This window comes from Cnephaeus nilssonii (assembly GCF_951640355.1).
Source record: "Cnephaeus nilssonii genome assembly, chromosome: 5".
Classification (NCBI taxonomy): domain Eukaryota; kingdom Metazoa; phylum Chordata; class Mammalia; order Chiroptera; family Vespertilionidae; genus Cnephaeus; species Cnephaeus nilssonii.
The window spans coordinates 67,530,241-67,553,042 of NC_137076.1; the positions used below are offsets into that span (position 1 = coordinate 67,530,241).

General features: G+C 39.3%; 1 pseudogene across 1 annotated transcript in view; it reads right to left on the bottom strand.

Annotated features, from left to right (window-relative positions):
- Positions 1-994: 994 nt before the first annotated feature.
- LOC307099062 (proliferating cell nuclear antigen-like) overlaps positions 995-22,802 on the bottom strand; it is a 51,170-nt pseudogene continuing 29,362 nt past the window's right edge. Inside the window, exon 2 of the transcript in view lies at positions 995-2,007. The product of the transcript in view is annotated as a proliferating cell nuclear antigen-like (transcript). The remainder of the gene's footprint in view (positions 2,008-22,802) is intronic.

Sequence of the window (22,802 nt, forward strand, 5' to 3'; positions counted from 1 at the left end):
TGTGGCCTCCAATTCTCTGCCACTCTGTGCTCATCAAAACCTTAGTTGTGAGAAATACTATTCAGAAAGGATTTTTAAAAAAATCCTGCTTTTTGTCTCTGGTTTAAACCAAATCATCAGGGAACTCTTTGAGTCATTATAGAAATACTTTACCAGGCTTGACCTTTGACCTTAAGTCACTGGCAGGTATTGGAGAAATGGCCTTATAAAAATCACGAATGCACTGAATATAGAAATATTTAATCACCATCACCCCCTCTCCCACCAAGGCTCATTTTCTCAGTTCTTATCCACCCACTTCCCTAGGTCACCTGTGTATATTCCTTGACCTCACACTTTACTTCATATCTAATTCATCACCAAGTTTTGATGTTCATTGTATTTCAAATCTATACCCTTCTTTTCACATATACCTAGGAATGGTCTTGTACAAGGGGAGATCAAAGCTCAATTTGGTTTTAGTCTCTCTTTGGGATTAAAATCAATGAGAGAAATGAAGAAGAAATAGCACATTTTAAGTAGCATTTATCTTTGATTGTTTTCCCAACAAATTTTTTAGGGTCTTGAACCACAGGCATAGTAATCATTGGCCTGTAATAATTACATTTGATGTTGAACTATCTTAGCATCTCTGTTTTTTTTTTCTTCCCTTTGTTTTTTTCTTAACTTTTTTCTTATATTTACATATAAGCTTTATTGATTATGACTATAATTTTTGGACTCTGGTACATAAAGCTGATATAATTAGATTTTCTAGCTCATAGCACAGTGCCATCATTGATCCATGCAAGGTTTTTGTTTTTTTAATATCTGAAATTCAAACCACTTCTATTTAAATTGAAAAAACCCCACAATTATTAAAACTGCATTAGTAGTCAAAACCCTTTGTTATAAAAACTCTAAAAACTATTTCTAGATAAGGCAGAAGTTCTAGGTTAATAAGACCAGATTTGACTTGAGACTATGCTTTAAATTGTAGAGAATGGAAAATAGGTTATTTACAGAAAACATTATCTACATATGTACCCAGGTACAAATTTGGTGACAAAAGAGACTTTAAAAAGCATGTGGAAATCTCAAACGCAGTTCTCAAAGAGCTTATAGTTTTGTTTTCTTGGATTTTAAAACTGCCTTCATCCTCGATCTTGGGAGCCAGATAGTACTTTAAATGTCCCATATCAGCAATTTTATACTCTACAACAAGGGGTACATCTGCAGACATACTGAGTGTTACTATAGAGGGGAGAGTGGAGTAGCTTTCGTAAAGAAGTTCAGATATTTCAGTACAAACGTTAACTGAACTGGCTCATTCATCTCTGGCAACAGCTTCCTCTTCTTTACCAATATTACTTGTTTGTGACAACTTAATATTTCCATTTCCAAGTTCCCCACTGGCAGAGAAATTCACTCCATGTTTTGCACAGGAAATGACAACAGCATCTCCAATATGACTGAGATCTCGGCATGTACCGCAAATTCACCAGAAGGCATCTTTCCTACACAGCTATACCCCTGTTCTGGAATTCCAAGTCGTTCAACATCCAAATCCATTAACTTCATTTCATAGTCTGAAACCTTTTCTTGGTTTGGAGCTTCAAGTACTAGCGCCAAGGTGTCCGCATGATCTTCAGCCCTTGGGGTAATGATGTCTTCGTTGCCAGCACATGTTAGTATCTTGGACATGCTGGTGAGCTTCACACCCATGGCCAGGCTGCGGTCCCAGCGGTACGTGTCGAAACCCTCAGACCGCAGAGTGAGCTGCACCAAAGAGACGTGGGCCGAGTCCCTGCTCTGCAGGTTCACGCTGCTCGAGCTCATGTCCCAACAGGCCTCACTGATGAGGTTCTCAAGCGCCTCCAGCACCTTTTTCAGGATGGAGCCCTGGACCAGGTGCTCTTCGCACGTGGTGGCAGAGTCGCAACGAGCAGCTGGAGGCGAAGTGAAGGAGGAGAAGCCGGCCGAGGCTTCACAGAGGAGCGGGCTACCGCAGCGGTGAGAGCCTGAGACCTAGGAAGATCACAGGAACGCTCCGCTTGCAACCATTTCATACCTCTGGGTCTCTGTGTTTTGTTTGTTATTTTTTTTTTGTTTTTGTTTTTTAATGTGTTATCTCTCTATTTCCATTCTCCACTCTTACTGCCTCGCTCACTCTCACAGATAGTTATTCTAATGCATTCACTGTGTTCTTTGATTTTGGTATACACTCTTACTAAGTGCTTATTGTTGTTTTGTGTACATGCATTTTACAATTACATAAATGATATTCTGCTATAGACCTTGTTCTACTTATTACACTTAAAAATTTCATTTAGGACTGTGTTTAAAATATATCCAGGTTGTTAATAAAAAAGGTTCTTTTCTTTAGCCTCAACTATTCTGATTTTTTCACAAATTAGGACAGAAGTGTGGATTTGTTGTTCTTTGTGTGTAGTTTAAACCTACAGTTAAATTGAAAACTTAAAGTTTATAACAGCTTGAAAAAGTATCAATCTTCTCTTTTCAGGTGTACTGATTTTGTGCTCATCTTTGTATTTCGAGCCTATTGTTAAAAAATAGCTATTCTTTATTCCTAAGAAGTCTTCTACTCTTCCAGACCCTTCATTTAACCCTTCTGACTAAGCAAATATTAAAAAAATGGGTCAAAAGCAGTGTTTCACTTAACACAGGGATCTGACTATTAATATCTGAAACTGATTTTTGGACTGTACTTCACAAATACTCTACAAATTTGGGTCTGGTATTTTAACTGAATATTTTTCTAATTATAGAATTAAAGCATCAGCAATGATGTGTTTATTCATTCTGACTATTTACCACCCTCTTGACAGCTGACATGGGTAAAGGGAGGTCATTTCCCCCTTTGGCTTGTCTTGGTGTGTATTTGCTGGCTTTGATTAGCAGCCCCATTGAGCAATCTGAAATAAATTAGGATCAATGGAATGGAAATCTTAGTCGTTTAAGCAGCACTGTTGTATACACAATGTGTCTGAAGCCCTACATTCCTCTCTTGGCTGCATCTCCTTGTTCCTTGTCCTTCCAAGGTTCTGTTGATAAAGTCCGAAGTACTGGACTCCTTGCAGGAGAGCTGGAAATAAAAGAGAGATCCAGCTTGGGATACAAGGATCATTTTGTTGACCTGCTGAAAGTTTAGGTCTTGGTGGGTTCACACTGAAACAGATTTGAGCCTTAAGTAAAAAATAAAATTTTCTTACTATTCATCTTACTCTTAAAAAATAATTTTTTTTGAGAGAGAGGAAGGCGTGTGTGAAATAGAGAGACATTGATTTGTTTTTCCACTTCTTTATGCACTCATTGGTTGATTCTTGTATGGGCCCTGACTGGAGATCGAACCCGCAACCTTGACATGTTGGGATGCCACTCCGACCACCTGAGCTAGCTGGCCAGGACTACTGTTCATCTTACTCTTAAGTGGTAGAATGTTACATGCATACTCTTGTATCATCCAGACAAATAGGCAGGTATTACTTAAAGACTTCATTGTGGGTAGTATATGGGCAGAATCAAATGGAAACACATTTTTTATTTTTTTATTTTTGGTCTTGTACTTGGCAAAGTTTTACTAAAAATAGGCAGGCAGATGAGCTTAGGTTTAGTACTGTTGACATGGATCCATTGTGTGTGCCCTTCATCTCCTCTCCTTCCTTCCCTGGGCAGTTTTCCATCCCTCCACTCCACCCCAGGCCTTGCTGCCTGGCATCGAACTCTGGATGGCCATCAGTGAGGGATAGGTCAAGTTAGAACTGGTCATGGTGAGGGTATTTGTTGCAAACATGAGAAGCCATAAACGCTGGGATGCTGGCAAACAAGAAGCTGATGGAAAGGAGAGGGGTGCTGTGTGTTCATTAGTGCTCTTCTTACTCAGAAAGCACGAGACCGTTGTCAAGTTAGGAAATGCACCTCCCGCCTCCTCTCTTGCCAGGAAAAACACAACCTTTGGAGAACAGGGGCATAAGAAACTGCTGGCTAAGATTTTTCTGCGCCTGCTGGCACTTGAAGTCCCCATTGCTGTGGTTAGTCTTGCTGCTCATTCTTGGTCTTAGTGCGCGTGACTTTGGCTGATTTATCTGTCATTACTCCAGAGCTACGCCACTCAGGAGGATTTGAGTACAAAAACTTTCTCCTGAGATTACTGAGAGGTCTTTTCCTTTTGAACTGAAGCAGAAATAACCTTTGAAGGCTTTTGAATTTAAACAGTACTCCCACTGTATCATAGCAGTCTCATTTTACCAAAACAACAGCAACTTAGGTCTGAAAGTGTAAGTTTAGGTTGCTTTCATTTGAATTTATATTATTTCACTTTATTTTTTAATAGGTTTTGTGATATCTATGTGAACCATGGGGCTAGTTAGAAATGGGCTCTTTCTCAGGTCAAAATGGGAGACTTTTCCCCCCAGGAAAGGCTATGCAAGAGAATATAAACATTCAAATTCTTAAATAATCAGAATCACCCATTATTAGATTTTTTTTAACCCTGTAATTTAATAAATAGGTGAAAGGACAATAAATGCCTATTGATGATGACTTTATATGAAAGCCTCATAAACTGTAACCTGATGTCAGGGAAGCTCTGCCTCTATTTCTTTTTTTAAAAAGTTTTATTTTTTATTTATTTTTAAAATATTTATCGTTGAGATTATTACAGATGTCCCTCTTTCTCCCCCCATTACCCCCCTCCCCCCCCCCCCCCGTTCCTGCCCTGCCTTAGGCCTTTGCCACCCTATTGTTTATGTCCATAGTAATGCATATATGCATATAAGATTTTTGTTTAATCTCTTCCTGCCCCCCTACCCCCCTTCTGTCTGAGAATCATCAATCTGTTCCATTTCCATGCCTTTTATTTTATTCACCAATTTATTCTATTCATTTTTTTAAAATATATTTTATTGATTTTTTTACAGAGAGGAAGAGAGAGGGATAGAGTTAGAAACATCAATGAGAGAGAAACATCGATCAGCTGCCTCCTGCACACCCCCTACTGGGGATGTGCCCACAACCAAGGTACATGCCCTTGACCAGAATCAAACCTGGGACCCTTGAGTCCGCAGGCCGACGCTCTATCCACTGAGCCAAACCGGTTTCGGCTCTATTCATTTCTTATTCATTTATTTTGGTTTTAAGATTCAATTGCTGATAGGTATGTATTTGTTGCCATTTTTTTGTTAATATTTTTTTATCTTTATCTTTTTATTCTTCCTCCTCTTCTTTAAGAATACCCTTCAACATTTCATATACTACTGGTTTGGTGGTGATTAACTCCTTTAGCTTTTTCTTGTCTGTGAAGCTCTTTATCTGACCTTCAATTCTAAATGATAACTTTGCTGGGTAGCGTAATCTTGGTTGTAGGTCCTTGCTATTCATCACTTTGAATATTTCTTGACACTACCTTCTGGCCTGCAAAGTTTCTGTTGAGAAATCAGCTGACAGTTGTATGGGCATTCCCTTGTAGGTAACTAACTGCTTTTCTCTTACTGTCTTTAAGATTCTCTCTTTGTGTTTAGCCCTTGGCATTTTAATTATGATGTGTATTGGTGTGGTCCTTGTTGGGTTCCTCTTGATTGGGACTCTCTGTGCTTCCTAGACTTGTAAATCTTTTTCTTTCACCAGGTGGGGGAAGTTTTATGTCATTATTTCTTCAAATAGGTTTTCAATATCTTACTCTGTCTCTTCTTCTGGCACCCCCATGATGCAAATGGTTGGTACGCTTGAAGTTGTCCCAGAGGCTCCTTATACTATCTTCATATTTTTGGATTCTTTTTTATTTTTGTTCTTCTAGTTGGGTGTTGTTTGCTCCCTCATATTTCAAATCATTGATTTGATTCTCAGAATCCTCTACTCTACTGTTGAATCCCTGTATATCATTCTTTATTTCAGTCAGTGTATGTTTAATTTCTGACTGGTCCTTTTCCAGGTGTTTGGCATTATCACTAAGATCCTTGAAAGTCTCACTAAGTCCCTTGGAGGTTTCCAGAAGATTCTTGAGTAACCTTATAACTGTGGTTTTGAACTCTATATGACATGTTTCTTTGTCTCCGCATTTTGACTGCTTCCCTGTGTTTGTTTCTATGTATTAGGTAGAGCTATTATATCACCTTGAGTTGGTAGAGAGGCTTTGTGTAGGTATCCTAGTGGCTCAGCCTCCCCAGTCACCTGAGCACAGTCTTGTTGTAGTTGAGACTTGATTGCTGTTTGTGTCACTGGGAGAAATTGACCTCCAGGTCAATTGGCTGTGAGGACCAACTGCGACTACAGTGGGAGAGCTGCTATGCAGGAGACACCCCTATGGAACAGGACTTGCTTTGGTGCTCACTAAGTCTGCCCTTTGAATGTGTCACTTATGGATGTGTAGAGTTGTAATCTGGTATGGTCTGACACTGATCACTGGGTACACTGGCTCTTGGGTCTCCCAGGAGGTGCAAAGTCAGCCACTGCCTGGGGCCACCCAGCAGGAGCTACAGAGAGATCTTCAGATTCCTCCTCTTTGTATTGGGTTTGGAAGTGCCCAGACATGAAGCAAGGCATGCTAGTGATGGTTCTGATGCCAGGTCTTGGGCCTTTTATTATAGGTTTGGGGCTCCCTGACCCAGCTGCAGCTTATTTGAGAGAATTTAGCTTGAGCAGTGACAGGCCATTCATGTGCAAAAGCTGCTACAGGCAGTTTGGGTGTAGCTGTAAATTAGATGAGGTGGGGTCTTAGGGAATCACCAGGGCGGAGCAAACAGAAATGGCTGCCAGTCAGCCCTGTGACCAGGGAGGTCTCAGCACAGGAACAATGATCCCTGCGAGCACCTCCATCTGGGAGAAAGCTGCCCCCAAGTTCTTGTCCCAATGCCAGACAAATTTGTCCCTCAGAGCCTCGCCCTGGTGCTGGAGCTCAGAGGAAGTGGGACTTGGTAAGTTCAGTTCGTGGTGCCGGCCTTTTAAGAGGAACAGCTGGGTCTCCAGCAGCCCCTGTGTCACTGAGCCCCCGTCTGCACTGGTTTTCCCAGCCTGTAGTTATGGGGACTTCTTTTCCCAGCTCTGGGACCCTGAGCTGGGCTTCTGGTGTGGGGCTGGGACTCCTTGCTCCTCAAGGGTGGCCTCCACAGAGAAGATCTCTCTCCTTATTAAAAAAGCGGCACAGGTGGGTGCCGGACCAGCCCGTTCTGCACCTCCTTACCTCCTACCAGTCTCAGTGTGCTTTCTTCCTGACTTTTCTAGTTGTAGGACTTCCATTCAGCCAGCTTTCCAGCAGTTCTGGATGGTGGTTGTTCTGTAGTTTAGTTGTAATTTTGATGTGGTTGTGGGAGGCGGCGAGTACAGGCATTTACCTATGTTGTCATCTTAGTTCCCTACCTGCTTCTAGTTCTTAGTAGCACCAAACTAACTGATCCCCAAAGTATGACCTTAGGGACCATAAGTATCTGATCATCAAATAGAGATGGAATTATATTTCCTGTGCTGCAGTTAATAAATCAGGAAAATAGACAAATGCCTTTATAAACATTTTTGATCCTGAGGGTTGAAATAGAAAGGATTTTTCTATGTAATTGTAACTTGACCAGAAAAATCCAATGACCTAGAACATCTCCTTCCTTGAGAATTCCAATCAATTGTGGTTTTTGAAGTATTTACATGGGGATCATGTTGCATGCACCATGTGGGATCAGACTGAACGGGGTCATGGCCTCATACGCCAGGGAACCTAAGTCTAAAGCTCAGTTTTCCAAAGGTGAGTAAGATTAAACTTCTGCCTTTGGAATCAGACCCATCTGTATAGTAACACCACCAGGATTCAGCTGTCCTTCCCCGCCTCCCAGCCCCAACCCAGCATGGGGGAAATGCCAAATCTAGCTCCAATTTAGGCTCCGTTGGCCTCTTTTCTCCAGGACTCTACATTTTCTCTCACTAGATCACTTTCTATAGAGATATTAAACCCCCAATGAAGACTGTATTAGAAACCCATTACAGGATAATGTCCCAAGAAAATTATTCTTTTGAAGTTTGATTTGAAACTTATGCTCCTCATTGATACAGGCAGCAGGAGCATGGGGAACCCATCTCTGAAAAGGACTTGTTATGAGTTGGGGAAGCAGCTTGAATCCTCAGCATCAATGTATAGACTTAAAAGCAAAGCCAGACAAGAAATGAGATCAAGCCTGGAATTCGGTATCTGTTAGTAATTTCAGAGCCACATGTCTAGAGAGTGACAGCATGCTTGTTCTCTAGCAGTTTTTGTGTTTTTTTTTTTTTTGAAAGACTGATCAGTGTAGAGTTGAAACAGGATTTTAACTTTTGATTCTTATTCTCATTTCAAGATTTTTCTTTTTCCCTAAATTTATCCATGCAGTTACCCCTGTGATATACTTGAGCCAGAGCACAACTAGCTATTTCACATATCATCAGATTCTCTCCTCGGCATGAAGAAACAGCAGAATAGGAGCAAATTCCTTTAGGGACAGAGCATGCTTTGTAGTTTTCTATTTAAAACGCAAATCATCCAGGCAGAACTTGGTTGTCAGTAAAGATGTTTGTTTTCATTGGCAATCAGCATGTTTAGTCTGAGAGTCAGGGACGTGGGGCTCAGAGGTAAGGCCTGAAGGTGCATTGTCTAAGCTGAGAGAGAGCAAAGGCAGCGATGGCTCTGGTCTCTTTCACAGAACCATCTGATGCTTACCCACTCAATTGGACTTGGTTACGAGTGTGAAATGTGCACGTGTTTTTCTCGTATCACAGGCAGAGCTTGAGGTCGAGGTGGTGAGAGGGGATACACAGCAGCTCTTGATTTGGAAGCTGCACTAGAGCTTTTCCAGAGTGGAGAATGGAGTGGATCCACACCCCTCCCCAGAACCCTTCCTGCCTTCTCTTCCCATGTTATCCATCTCCTCCCTTCCACATTTCACCCCTTTCAACAAATATTTGTTCAAACTATGAAACTCAGTTTCCCAACCACTAAATCCCAATCCCAATCTGTTAAGGCTCAGTTTTCTTGTCACTAAAATGGAGATAAAAATATTGTCTATTGCAGTGGTTATAGTGAGGATTAAATGGCATGATCCCAATTCAGCATTCAGTGCCTGGTAGATACAAAGTGCTTAATAGTTATGGTACCTGTTTATTTATGTTTAAAATTTTTATGATGAATATATCTATCTATCAATATATTGCATAATTAACTAAAATTATTATCAGTCTGAAGTATGGTTTTCCATAGAAGTGATTTTTAAATTGGGCACAGGAGGAAGAGGGGTAAGAATTTAGGTGAAACTTCTTTTGACTGGAGTTTTCTCTGGGAAATCTCTCAATGAAGAGGAATGTTAGTGGGGGAAGGTGGGGCACCAGTGCAGTTGTCCTCTGTAGACCAGGGTTGATAAGAGATACTGCTGTGGGACTGAGCACTCTAATAGTAGTGAAGGTGATTGGATTCCAGAATGGCAAAGCCAGGTGCTGACACTTAACTGTCAGAGGCAAGGTGGGCATAAATACCATGATGGACCGGTTGGCAAGAAGGCTAGGGTAGCGACCAGGAGACCTTGACCATTAGGGATCTGTGGAAATAGCTAGTATGCCATACTGTTCCTAGGAGTGAGGTACATGGACAGCCAGCAAGGGCACTGCTAACCTGTATAATAAAACAGGCAAACAGGCAGATTGACAAACTATGGGGTAGCACAGGAATAATGTTAACTACTGCAATAGGAAAAATTCAGTCCTTCACTCACATTCTTAACTTGACCCGTATTTTAGACCCGGAGCCTTTTGGATGAAGGGTGTTATCCTGCACATCAACACACTTTATATTAATGTCTCTCTCTGTCTTACTGACTTACTACTGTTGTTTGCTGGGATCATTTATATAACTCAACTATATAACTTGTACTCAAATCTTTGTTTCAATGGTGCTTCTACGAACCAGCCACTTAAGAAAATGTACCTTCATTGTGTGTGTGTGTGTGTGTGTGTGTGTGTGTGTGTGTGTGTGTACGCGCACACCAGTGAATGTGTGATTATTTGTGTTGAAGGACTGGCGTGAGTTTATGTATCCATGTGTCCTGGGTAAAGCTGATCATCCTATAATGTTGACATAAATAGTTATTATGCACTCACCAAAATTTTCCTAGCTCAAGGATTGCAAAGTCAAATGCACATAGGGAACAGTGAGGTAAGAAAAATGAAGCGGGAGTCAGTGGGAAGTAGTGGGATCTCAAATGAGCCAAAGGGTGTGTATGTCAGTTGATAGCAATCCTTCTGATTCTGCTTTCCTAGACAAATGAGAAGCATGATTTTAATGTAAATTTTTGTGATTTTTAAAAGTTGGCAACTAATTCAAAATTATAAAAATCTTTCTATTGGTCTATTCCTGGGAACCAGCCATTTGCATCCTCGGATGTCATCTAGCTAGACTTTGGGCAGATTCTCTGATACTGTATTTTGGGTAGAGTCAGCTTTTCCTGTAGTTTTCTTTTTATATTACAGCTTAATTTAGAAGTTTTAATTTAATGCAGAAAACAAAATTCATCATCTTATTTTGTTTAATTTAGGGTGTCGCAGCAAGGAAGCCAAATTTAGTAGAAACCGTCATGTAAAAACCCATGGAAGAGTTCACTGTGCATTCTTAGTCTATATGATGTACAGCTGAGAGAACAGATTGACTCATTGCTACCAATACCCTTGGAATATGGTTTAAGAAAGAGTTGATTTAAACCTCAGCTACCAATATGAACTATTGTTATACTATATAATATGTATAAAATTAGGCATTAAAATATTGACTTACTGATGACTGACTGCCTAAATCCAAGGGGTTAATTCAGAGCAGGTTCTTTATTCTGTTTCTCCACTTTTAATTGTGGGTAGGGCTTTAACTGATTTTCTTTCCTACTATGAACTAGGGCATATATCAGAAATTTTTGATTTATAATTTTATAATATTTTTTATAAATGAAAGTATATTTGACCAAGGATCCAGGAATGGCAGGCAACAATAAGCTTCAAAACTAAAATTGTTGCAGTCACTGGGCAATGCCAGGTATCTCTCATAGGATGGACCTACATTCTTCTGCCTGGTTCTCTCTGTACAAGGGCTTTCCAATAGAACAATAATGCAAGCCACATGTATAATTTTAAATTTTCTGGTAGTTACATTAAAAATACTAAAAACAAATACATGAAATTAATTTTAACAATGTTTTATTTAACTCAATATATAAAAAATAACTTCAACTTACAATAAACATAAAAATTATTGATGATATTGTTTGCATTCTTTTTTCATACTAAGTATTTGAAATGTGGGGTGTATTTTACACTTAAAGCATGTCTCAGTTTGGACTAGCCTTATGACACATGCCTAATAGGCGGCCTGCAACTAAGATATTGATCAGCTACATTTAGTTCTCTATATAGTCAGTCACATTTATCCTGTAGGTTGTAAAAATTTATTATTTTATTTTTGCACCAAGGGCATTGCCACTTTGTGTTTTATGTTAAATAATACTATGTGCTATTCAGTGAAAGTATATTTTAAATGAATATTGTGAAGTCCTTAATTAATAAAATTATTTTTTCTTTCCTTCACTGTTATCTGGGATGACAACAGAGGTTACATCTGAATCTGACTCATGGCAATTTTATAATGTTAGCTCATTACTGTTGACTTTTAACAATAGAGTAAATTTCTAGATCCATGCCTTTCATGTTCATAGAAATATCTTTTCTTTCGATTTTCTTTTTTCTCTCTCAATTGAACTTTTGCTCTATTTATATATCACTCTAGATTCCTCTCAAATCCCTTTTTTTCTCCTTAATTAAAACATCATGATGAAGCATAATGGTCTAATATATGTGTATATAAAACTCTAGCCTGGTCCACAGATAAGATTTCAGTTTAATTTCACTTACTTTGAATTCGTCATGTTTAAAATTAAAATCCAATATAGCTCATATATAACAAAGAAGAAAAATAATCCAACTTAATGGTCTCAAAACATTCACATCTAATTCAGAATAGTTAAAGCCTATTAAATTCTAAAGATCTGACAGGCTTCTTAAATTTTTTTCTCTTTCTCAGATTGTATCACCTAATGGGTTTTGTGTGTGTGTGAAGAAAGTAAGTGACACCTGGAATCTACCTTTCACGCAGGACTCAAGGATTTTATTTATTTTTTTATTACTCACACGGCAAGTATAATATGCATGGCCATATGTCTAGTATTTTGTTGCTACTTCAGTTGCTGAAGGAGATGACTGTCACCTTTGAAATACTTTCAAGGAAGGTTTCAGGCTTGATAATAAAAATCCCAGACATTTAGGAAATAGTATTGTAGTCTAAGGCCATGGTCAGCAAACTGCGGCTCGTGAGCCACATGCGGCTCTTTGGCCCCTTGAGTGTGGCTCTTCCACAAAATACCACGGCTTGGGTGAGTCTATTTTGAATAAGTGATGTTAGAAGAAGTTTAAGTTTAAAAAATTTGGCTCTCAAAAGAAATTTCAATCATTGTACTGTTGATATTTGGCTCTGTTGACTAATGAGTTTGCCGACCACTGGTCTAAGGGATGTGGAGAAAACAGAGATGAACCTAAACAAGAAATAGATTATTGTGGTCTAAGTGTCTGGTAGTGTTGATAACTGTTAATAACCTGGTTATTATTATTAGGAAAAGAGTAAAGAGAAGGTGAGATAATATAGGCATGCCATTTATACAGCTTTGCCATAAAGCTACAGTTTAATACGCTCCAAGTCTGTTCCTCACAGATTGATGGGGAAAAGGACTGGATAAGGGCAGTTTAGACACATGCCCAGTAAAATCTGGGTGATGTGGGAAGATACTTACTGATAAGTCACACCTGAGAGCAAGTCAGTGGCCAGAATAGGCATGGCCACTGCTAGGGCACACAATGAGATACTTAACTCAGGAACAAAGCAAGTTCTCTCTCTTGGCCCTTGCTCTCTTGCATTCTCGGTCCTTTTGCTCTCTGGGGACTCCTGTTGCAGGGAGGCGGGGGCACACAATGGACTGATTACAAAATCTGGCCTAATGCTACATCAGACTCAGCTTCACCATAAATGAAAACTCTGGTCATTGTCTCTGCTTTCAGCTCTGTTGGAGCCCCAGCTACATATTTTCCAGGACTGGTTTAAAGACCACGGGACTTTACAAACCAAGAAATATAATTCCATACAAATAAAAATCATTCATTCTCTGGTGCGAGTCTTAGAAAATTCCTTTTCTGAAGATATGGCAAGAATCCCACTCCCACTAGTGACAGAGGAATTCTACCCACCCACTCCTCCGGCAACAGTGTGACTAACTCTCAATTATCCATGGTATTGAGAGGTACATAGGTAATTGACATCTACTCATAATCCAGAAGCCTCGGTTTAATGAGCAGTTTCCATATCCTCTTCAATGAGAACTACTAACAAGGAGCAGAACAGGCTGTGTTTCAGCAGATTTTATTTCTCCTGCTCAGCTTTGGGTGGGGTTGCTAATGAGCAATGTGTTGTCTATAAGGCTGGGAGCCAGAGGGGAAATCAGGAGAAATCAGTGGCTAGTAGAGTCCACAATTGGATAATCAGCCTCAGAATAATATAACCTTGTGTCCACGAGGAAGAGAGAAACAAATAAGCTCCCCTATGATCCTTGATTGTTAAAAAAAATCTGCCTTCTCCTCAGCATCTTCTCATTATAGAAACATGTATTCCATGTATCCCAGTGGGTTGGAAACCAGAAATAGATCCTATGTAGTATCCTGGTGAATTTGAAGAGCCACTTACTCTTGGAGTTAGCAGCACTTGGGTTCTGCACCTTCCGTGTTCACAGCCCACATCATGGCTGGTTTGGTTTGGTTTTGAGACCCCACCATCACCACAATGAGAGTAAGTGATGCAATTTACTGTGAAGGGATTCCCTATTGGGAAGCAACTGGCGCCGGAAAGGCTTTCCTGAGCCTGGATAAAGGCAGTTAAACATTGTTTTTGCCTCAAAACAGGGTGAAATTCCAAAATACCACAGAGAGAGAAAGCCATGTTTTGCATTTAAGGGTAAGGGCAGTACTGCATAATCTGTGTACATTCAAATAAACATTTTCCACATTCGAACAACTGCTCCATAATTAAATGTAAATGCCCCATTCCCGCATAATAAGCCATGCCCGAACACACCAATAATATCCCCATGGAGCCCTCCGACATTCCCTCCTTTTCTCCATCTTAAACTGGATGAGGAACTATAAAAACATTCCTGAAGCAGTCATGCAATTATCTCAGGTCTTTGGCCTCCAGCCTGATAGAAGCGAGACCATGTCTAAATGAACTCAGACTCCAAGCAAGTAAGAGACATAGGCATTCAGGGCACGGAAGAGTAAAATCTGAATATTGAACTGCTTCACAGCCATTCAATGTAAAGTCAATACACTGGGGACTTGAGTTGAAGAATTACCAAAATCTTGAATATAAAGAGCTATTTTTTTTAGGTTTATAAGTAAAACCACACGCGCATTGAAAAACAACAACAACAACCTCTATATCCCCACAAAAGGCTGACTTTCTTGTTAAAACACAAACCATGAAGTGAACTCTGGTATGATACATAGTTTATTTTTGTGAAATTTTAATAAAATGCAAACTATCTTCAATAGAAATGCTTTATTAATCCATGTGTTTTTTGTTCCATTCACTGTTCCTTGAAAATATAATAACTTGTAATTAGAATAATTGATAATACATTTATAATGACCAAATTAAACCTGGAAGTAATTTTTTTCCAAGACTCCCCCCCAAAGAATCAATCATATAACAAAACTTTTAAAAATGGCACATTTCACATTATAGTTGGTTCTTGAGAAAGTGAAGCAGAAATAGACAAGTTTTGAAGGGCACATTTTATCTATTTGACTACTTTGTGGTCTACTGCATCACAGTGTAGAGATTTAAGTGAAGTGGATGGACTACAGAGGATGGACTACAGATGGACTACAGATGAAAAGAGGGGAAGTAGCGATGGAAAGTATAGCTCTTTTAAGAAACTTATTTGTGGAGTTTTTTGTTTTTTTTGGGGGGGGGGTGGGGGGGAGAGTAAAATATCCAGAATTCTTTTTACATTAGAAGAAACTTGCTTTTTTTTGTTTTGTTTTGTTTTGTTTTTTTAAATTTTGGGAAGTAGCTGGCATTAAAGGATAGGTTGAGTAGAGTGGAAATGAAGATTGTGTAAGGATCACTAAGGAAATATGGCAGGACATGAGATTCAAGGCCAAGGTGGGCAAGAAAAGCAAGACTGAGTGACCAAAATGATGCTGCAATGCTGGAAACGGAACATAGTCACTTGATAGTTAAGTGTGAAAAGGGAATCTGGAAGGCTGGTCAACCTTTATCGCTCTGAATGGTCAGAGCTATTCACTCATTGTTTAGTTGAGACATTGGTAGTTAAATGTGAAAAGGGAATCCGGAATGCTTTGGTCAACCTTAATCGCTCTGAATGGTCGGAGCTATTCACTCATTGTTTAGTTGAGACGCATCTCTCACCTGTTAATCATATGTAAATTTTTGCTGATTGTCTATTATTGGAATTTCCTGCCTAAAGGATATGGGTGTATCTCATAACCTCAATAAAAGGGTTAGCTAGGCCAGAGCAGTCCTCCCCCTAGAGGTGGACTCCCACCTGGCCCCCCATTTACCCAAATTAACTCTTTTCCAGTCTCTTCATTTTGATTGCGGCCTTTTCCAGAAACCGGACCTGAACAGGAACCCTGAAAGGGATCCCACACTGCAAGACCATGAAATCTCTGGAGAATGGGGTGTTTGAAGATCCATCTGAGAAAATGAGCAGGGCTGAAGTGAGGTAAGGGCATTAGGATGGTGGTAAAAGTTTAGAGCACATTACAGAGACCTAATTAGAGAAAGAGACAAAACTTTATAACATCAACTCAGGGTCTCTCTGAAACCTCGCCTGGAGGTAGACAGTTGGATTGATCTATGACAAGGGCCTTGTCGGGTAAATGTGGCAGGAGGACAAACATGATAGAACATGAGGATGCTAATTATAAAGATGTGGAGAGAGCTAAATGGGGAAGACAAAGGGAGGATTCAGGGGACTGAGTTCTCCCTGAAGTTCAAGTGGGTTTAGTGGGAGTGAAATGGCAATAGGATTGGCGATTTTCTTCCGAGTAGAACACTGATGTTTAGGAGAAGGAACTGGGTGATGACAAGGGCCAGTGCACAGCCAAGACAGTGGGTTGCTTCCATCCGCGTTCTCTCACAAACATATGGAAAAGATCAGGAAGGAGGAGCTTGACATCATCTGCTTCCGTCAAGGCTCCACGTACAGCACCCTGGAAAAGTGCAGGGAAGGCCCAAGTGGGTCCTGGCTCCGCTGCTATGCAGTTCTCGGTCCCCCTTTGACAAGGTGAGTGCGAAAATATCTGCTACACCTCTGTTTCAGGTATGGTGTGAAGAGCAAGATATGTATGTGCAGGTTCTTTGAAAACTGCAAGATTATATATACATGTTGAGTATTGCTAAGGAACACATTTTTCAAATGTAAAAGTGTCCTCACTGTGAGCTTGGGCAGTTAGGAAACCTTTTAACAAAGAAAATAAAGATCTTAATTACTGGAACTTAATTATTCGATTCTGAAACCCTGCCTGGGAAGTCCTTTGCCTGATCTCTGATTCCCTACTCAAGATCCCCCAAGTGATGGTGAAAGGCTTGTTAGTAACAAAGGGAGATCACCTGAGATTAAAACCCTACTGCCTGTTCACTTGACCCAGAGTATTGCCTCTGCCTGGAAGTTGTCTTCACAGCCCAATTGCTAGACCCTACCCCAGTACATAAAGATGTTGCCTTGGAATTGAACCCAGTTGGTTATGATAGATACGTTGGTCACTTGTATGGAACCCTTTTCAGAGACGGCTTCCCCATGCTCCTGCTGCCTGTAGCAATGTGGAGCATAAGTTTCAAATCAAACTCCTCATTATCTTCCTTAATGTCAGCTTCACAGCCCAGTTTCCAGAACTGAAGTCCCGCTCTCTCCAGGCCTCCTCCTCGGGAGGTGATCTGAAGGCTTCAGCGAGCTTTGTTGTGGTCCTGCATGGCTATGATATTAGAAAATTTAAATAGTAAAGAAACAACAACAAAAAACCAAGCCAAGGAAAAATAGCATGGATCAGTTTCCTCGAAAGGGAGAGTAAAAATTAAGGCCACAATATTGTTTTTTTAAAGTGTACATTTCAAAAACTTATATAATTAGTTTTATCTGATGTATATGTTGAGACAGATATTACTCTATTTATAGAAATAATTTTGCAATGGATGGAATATTGCAATATTGTCTTAAGGCATATTTTTCAAAGTAGTGAAAAATACCTGTTATGAGAACAAAGTTGGGATGAAATCCTAAAAAATGTTGACCTTTTATAGATGTCAATGAAAATAAGAACAATGAAATTGCTTTCTCTGACCTATTCTGTCTTACAGGCAATTTTACATTAGTTTGCAAATGTTATTCCAGAATAAACCAATTATGTTTTGTGAAACACATGTGGAAGTTGAGGCCCTGATACTCCATCTCCCTGTTTCAAGCCCCCTCTTCCCCCCCCAACTTACATACACAGAAACCACCAATATATTCCAGCTGGCTATCTGTCCTGAAATAGGCTTTCGAACTGGGATTTTCTTTTTCTGAACTTTCTAATGATCTGTTTGATAACGCCATGAATTGTCTCTCACATGCAAAAATAAATAAATTAAAAAAATTTAAAAATGGCTCAGCCAAGTTTTATGTGGATGAAGAGAAGTTTAGATATCTCTTGGACTTGCATCTAACATCAACAATACCACAATTATTAATAGCAAGACCTGCGGAGCTAAACTTTACCTCACTGTCAGCCAAGAATGTGCTTGCTGCAATGTATTAGACTTTTCTTTGACAAGTTTAAGACACCATAATGAAGCAGTTGCATGGGACAGACAGATAAAGTAATCCATCAGATAAATCAGTTCTTTATCCTATTCATGCTCGTATTCAAAAGCTAATTCCATAAGGAGAGCAGGGTTGGGAGACATTTCTTTGTTACAGTGTTCTAGACAGTTTTCTCTTTTTTATGTTCCAAGTCTTTGTATGCATTGTAGAAAGTATGATAAGGCCCAGGAAAGAGACTTGTAAACTCTAAAGTTCTTTGCAAAGATAAGTTAGGAGTAAAAAGCCATAATTAAAGCAGATTTCTGGTCCTGCTATTCAGTTCTACTATGAACTGAATTGTGTCCCCAAAAATCCTTATGTTGAAGTCCTAAACCCCAATGTGACTATATTTAGAATCATCTGTGAGGAGGTGATAAAGGTGTAATGAGATCATAGGTTGAGCTCCAATCCAACAGAGCTGTGCCTTTATAATAAGTTGAAGAGACACCAGGGCTCTCTCTGTGCACACTGAGGAAAGACATCTGAGCACGGAGAGAAAGCTCCTATCTGCAAGCCAGGATGAGAACTCTCTCCAGAAACTGAATTGGCTGGAACCTTGATTTGGGATTCAGCCTCCAGAATGAGAACAGAATATAGGTAGATATATGGCTATTAAAGGTCATTCTGGTAAGGTCTCAGAACTGAGGAACAGGTTATTGGCAGTTAATTGGAGGAAAGGCATTTCTTGTTATAAAGCAGCAAACAGCAGCTTGGCTGAACTGTGTTCTAGTATTTCATGGTAGGTAGAAGTCACAAACCATGAAAGTGGTTATTTAGTTGAGGGCATTTCAAAGCAAAATGTTGAAGGTGCCATCTGCATCATTCTGACTGCTTACACAGTAAAATGCAAGAGGAGAGAGATGAATTGAAAGAATTGTTAACTTAAAAGGACCAGAACTTAGAGATTTGGATAAAATTGAGAAGGTGTGTTTAGAAGAGAACACCAAGGGTGTGGCTGGACTATCACTTGGTAAAGAAGTTATGAATGTCTGGCCCAGTGTGTCAGGAGTTGGACTTAGGCCAGTGATGGGCAACCTTTTGAGCTTGGTGTGTCAAACTTCGCCAAAAAACTGAGCATAACTCGGGTAGTGTGTCACTTTGAGGAAAAAACTAACTCCAAGACTCTAGTCGCAAATGTTTCATCCTCAGGAGCAGCAAATGTTTCATCCTCGGCATGCGGCCGCGTGTCATCAGAAATGGCTACACGTGCAGTGCTGACACGCGTGTCATAGGTTCACCATCACTGACTTAGAGCTGTGGGCTTGATGCTGCCATCCCAGTGGGCCTGGAGGGCAGAGCATTTAAAGAAAGAGGATTGGCTCAGCTGGGTCTTGAACTTGCTTGGGAAACATCACTCCTACCATTTTTGGACCTCTCCCTTTTTGAATGAGAATATCTATTTGCCTGTCATACCATTGTATTATCTCCAGATTTAGATAATATTTAGATGAGACTTTGGACTTTAGTGTTGATGCTGGAATGAGTTAAGACTTTTGTGGTGTTAGGATGAAATTAATGTATTTTGCATATGACAAAGACATGAATTTTGGGGGGCCTGGTATGGAATGCTATGTATTAAATTGTGTCCTTCCCCCAGATTCCTATGTTGAAGCCCCCAACCTCCAGTGTGACTGTATGTGGGAAGAAGGCCTATGTGTGGGTGATAAAGTTTAAATGAGGTCATATGGGTGGGCCCCTAATCAATAGGGCTTAAATATGCCATATCTTATAGAATATTTAAATATGTCAGTATTAACAAATAAATATATACATGAGCTAAAGGAAACAGAAAAAAATAAATAACATTACTTTAAAAAATCAAGCAGTGTATAATTTAAATTAATTTCTCTTGATTTCAGATGTTAAAAATTCAATATCCCTTGCTTTGGTATTATTTTAAATCTTAAGCAGTCTTTTGCATCTAATGAAAATTTTGACCCACTAGTATAAGAACTAGTCCTCTTTCTGAGCATCAATGAAATCCTTGAAAGTAACCCAGTACTTTGAAAGAGCTCTGGATTTGATCTGTCCAGGCTTCATACTCCCTTATAATGTGACCTGGGAGAAACCTCTGGCCCTCTTGTTGCCTCAGTGCCCTTATCAAGCAATGTGATGAGTGAATAAAATATTTATAAGTCTGTATCCTCATCTCAAAAATACGCTTCTAATATCAAATGTAGTTAGAGTCCAGTCAGTTTTATCACTTTCATGGTGCTACCTTGGACAGTAGTTCTCAACCTTGGCTGCACATGGACATTACTTTGGGGAGATTTAAAATGACCAATGTTTGGTCCCACCCATAAGTATTTTTTTTTTCAGTTGCTCTGGGTTTGGCCTGAGCATTGGTATTTTTTAGAAGCTCCTTAAGAGGAGCCAAGGTTGAAAAGCACTGACCCTTGATCAAGTCACCATCTCTCTAAACTTCATTATTACAGCAGTTGCTATTGAGTTTCACAGCTTCCATTTTTCCCTCTCTAATTGCAGCCAGGATTATGTTTTTAAATTTATATGATTGTCCAATGGTTTCCCATCAGAAAGGGAAATATTACTCCTGGCCGTGGCCAACGGGATGACAAGACCTGACCTCATTAGCCATTTGCCACTTCCTCCTCTCTCACCGTCCTCAGGCTTGCCTTCTCGTGGTCTCCTGAACACACCGATCATACTACTGCCTCAGGGACATTGTGCTTGTATTTTCCAGGCATCCACATGACTCTCTCCTCATGTCATTCACATCTCTATTTTAATGTCACCGTTTTTCTCCAGAAAGGCCTTTCCTGAACACCTACTATGAATAGCTGGTTCTGATGGGAAATGGCAGGATAAAATGTTAAAATGGACCTTTCAGTTTATGTCGGTTGCCTTTCATTAATCGGAACTAGAGTCCGTAAGAAGAGTGATCTTTTATAGGTCATTCAGTATCTCTGTGCTTCAGTTTCTTTATCTGTAAAATAAGGGAAGCTTAATTCACTTTGTAAATATTTGTATGCAGTTTGCCTCCTTGTTTTCCAGTCCCCTTTCTCAGTGAAAGCCAATGGTTCAATGCTTCCTTCCATGCATCTGTGAAATAGGACTGTGTTTTTAATATTCACATAATCTAAGAATCCAATTCTTTAGTTCTGTAAGAACTATTGTGTGAGATGACTATTCCCACTGAATATGTTACCCACTTTTTTCTTCCTCATATGCTGGCCATATTGTTTTCAGGTGATTACATCAGTTATGCCATCTAGATTATAATAAGTACTATTCAGATGATGGTGGATATTGAACAACTTGAGGATGGAATGTATTGAGCCCCTAAAAACACTGAGGAACTGCTATGTATAACAAATAATGTGCTCAAGTAATATGTAAAATGTCTTTGTTTATGTGGTCAGTTTTGTCTTATTATAAGTAGGAATTTAATACTGCTATTTGGTGCTGCTATAGCAGAAATTACTTGAAATTATATTTACTTCTGATTTGGAGTCATGAAGATTTTTGTAATTCATATCAATGTTCATGTCTATCAGTGTTTCTGGGTATAATTGTAAATATAACCATAATCAGAGGGGTATTCTTTTTTTCATCTATTTATCTATTAATTCCATAAATATTGACCGAATGCCTACTGTGTGGCTCTGCTAAGTACTGCAGACACAGAAATTAAAAGGTACCATAAATAACTATAATACAGAGATGTAAATGCTGATGAATCAAGTAACTAAGTACTAGAGGACAGTGGTGTGATGACCTCCTGGAAGGAGCCAGGGTTTTGTCAGGCTTCAGAGAGGATGTAATATCTGACCTGAGTCTTGTGCAAGATGCAGGAATTTGCTACATGAAAAAAAAAATGGAAAAGAGGAGAGCAGAAGATAAAAAGCTTGTAAGAAAGAATTTGGCAGAAATGATTTTTTAATCGAAGACCTGAAAGCCTTTGGTACCAGTTTCTTCATCTGCATTTCCAATAGGAAGTCACCAACCTTGAGGACCTTACAATGAAACTCAGTATGATGTTGATGAAATGATAACTGAGCCATTACTAAGATTCATAAATATTTTCCCATGGAAAATCCCCATAAAGTCTGTTGTTTATCACAGATTCATGAGCCTGTAAAGCAAAAGGCCTATAAAGAGAAATGTTTGTGCTCATGAGTGTAAAATCTTGTACCCTCTGCTATGATTATAGCAGGTTGACATGAACCTGTTTGTATACAATAAGGGAGTGTACATGCTACCAATGTTGAGCTCCCTTTTTCAGTCCAGGAGTCTTGCCTGGTTGGTCCTTTTGTATTTGCTTTAAGTGATGTTGAAGATAGTGGATCAATGTGGGAGGGAGTACGTGTCATGTAGATTCCAGACTTTCATGCTCAAGTAATATATAAATTACTGACTCAGGCACTTTTCAAGTTGGATTTGTTATACATAGCAGTTCCTCAGTGTTTTTAGGGGCTTAATACAGGATGTTCTTTTACTAATTTTTTTTGACTCTGCTGCCAATTTTTTTTCCGAAAAAATCAATTTAATGCTTTGCAAGTAAAAATGACAGATGGCTTTATTGGCTTTATTTAGTTGTAACAGAGAGAAAAGAGCTATTATACACTGGAAATTATATTATAGTTTTGTTTCTTCTATCATAGCAAAGAAAGTTGACAACTAATGAAAGAGAAAACACTATATATTACACCTAAGTGATTCTTCTCCATATTGGTATAATTAAAGTCTTGGTAATTCTCACAAAGTTGTTTTCATAATAAATGACATTTTCCTGATGGAATTAAATGGATTTTTTAAGGTAAGGCTTAACCAATTGATCCTATGAAGAAATATTACAATCCTATAAAGTGAGAAGTTAGCAAAATGCCA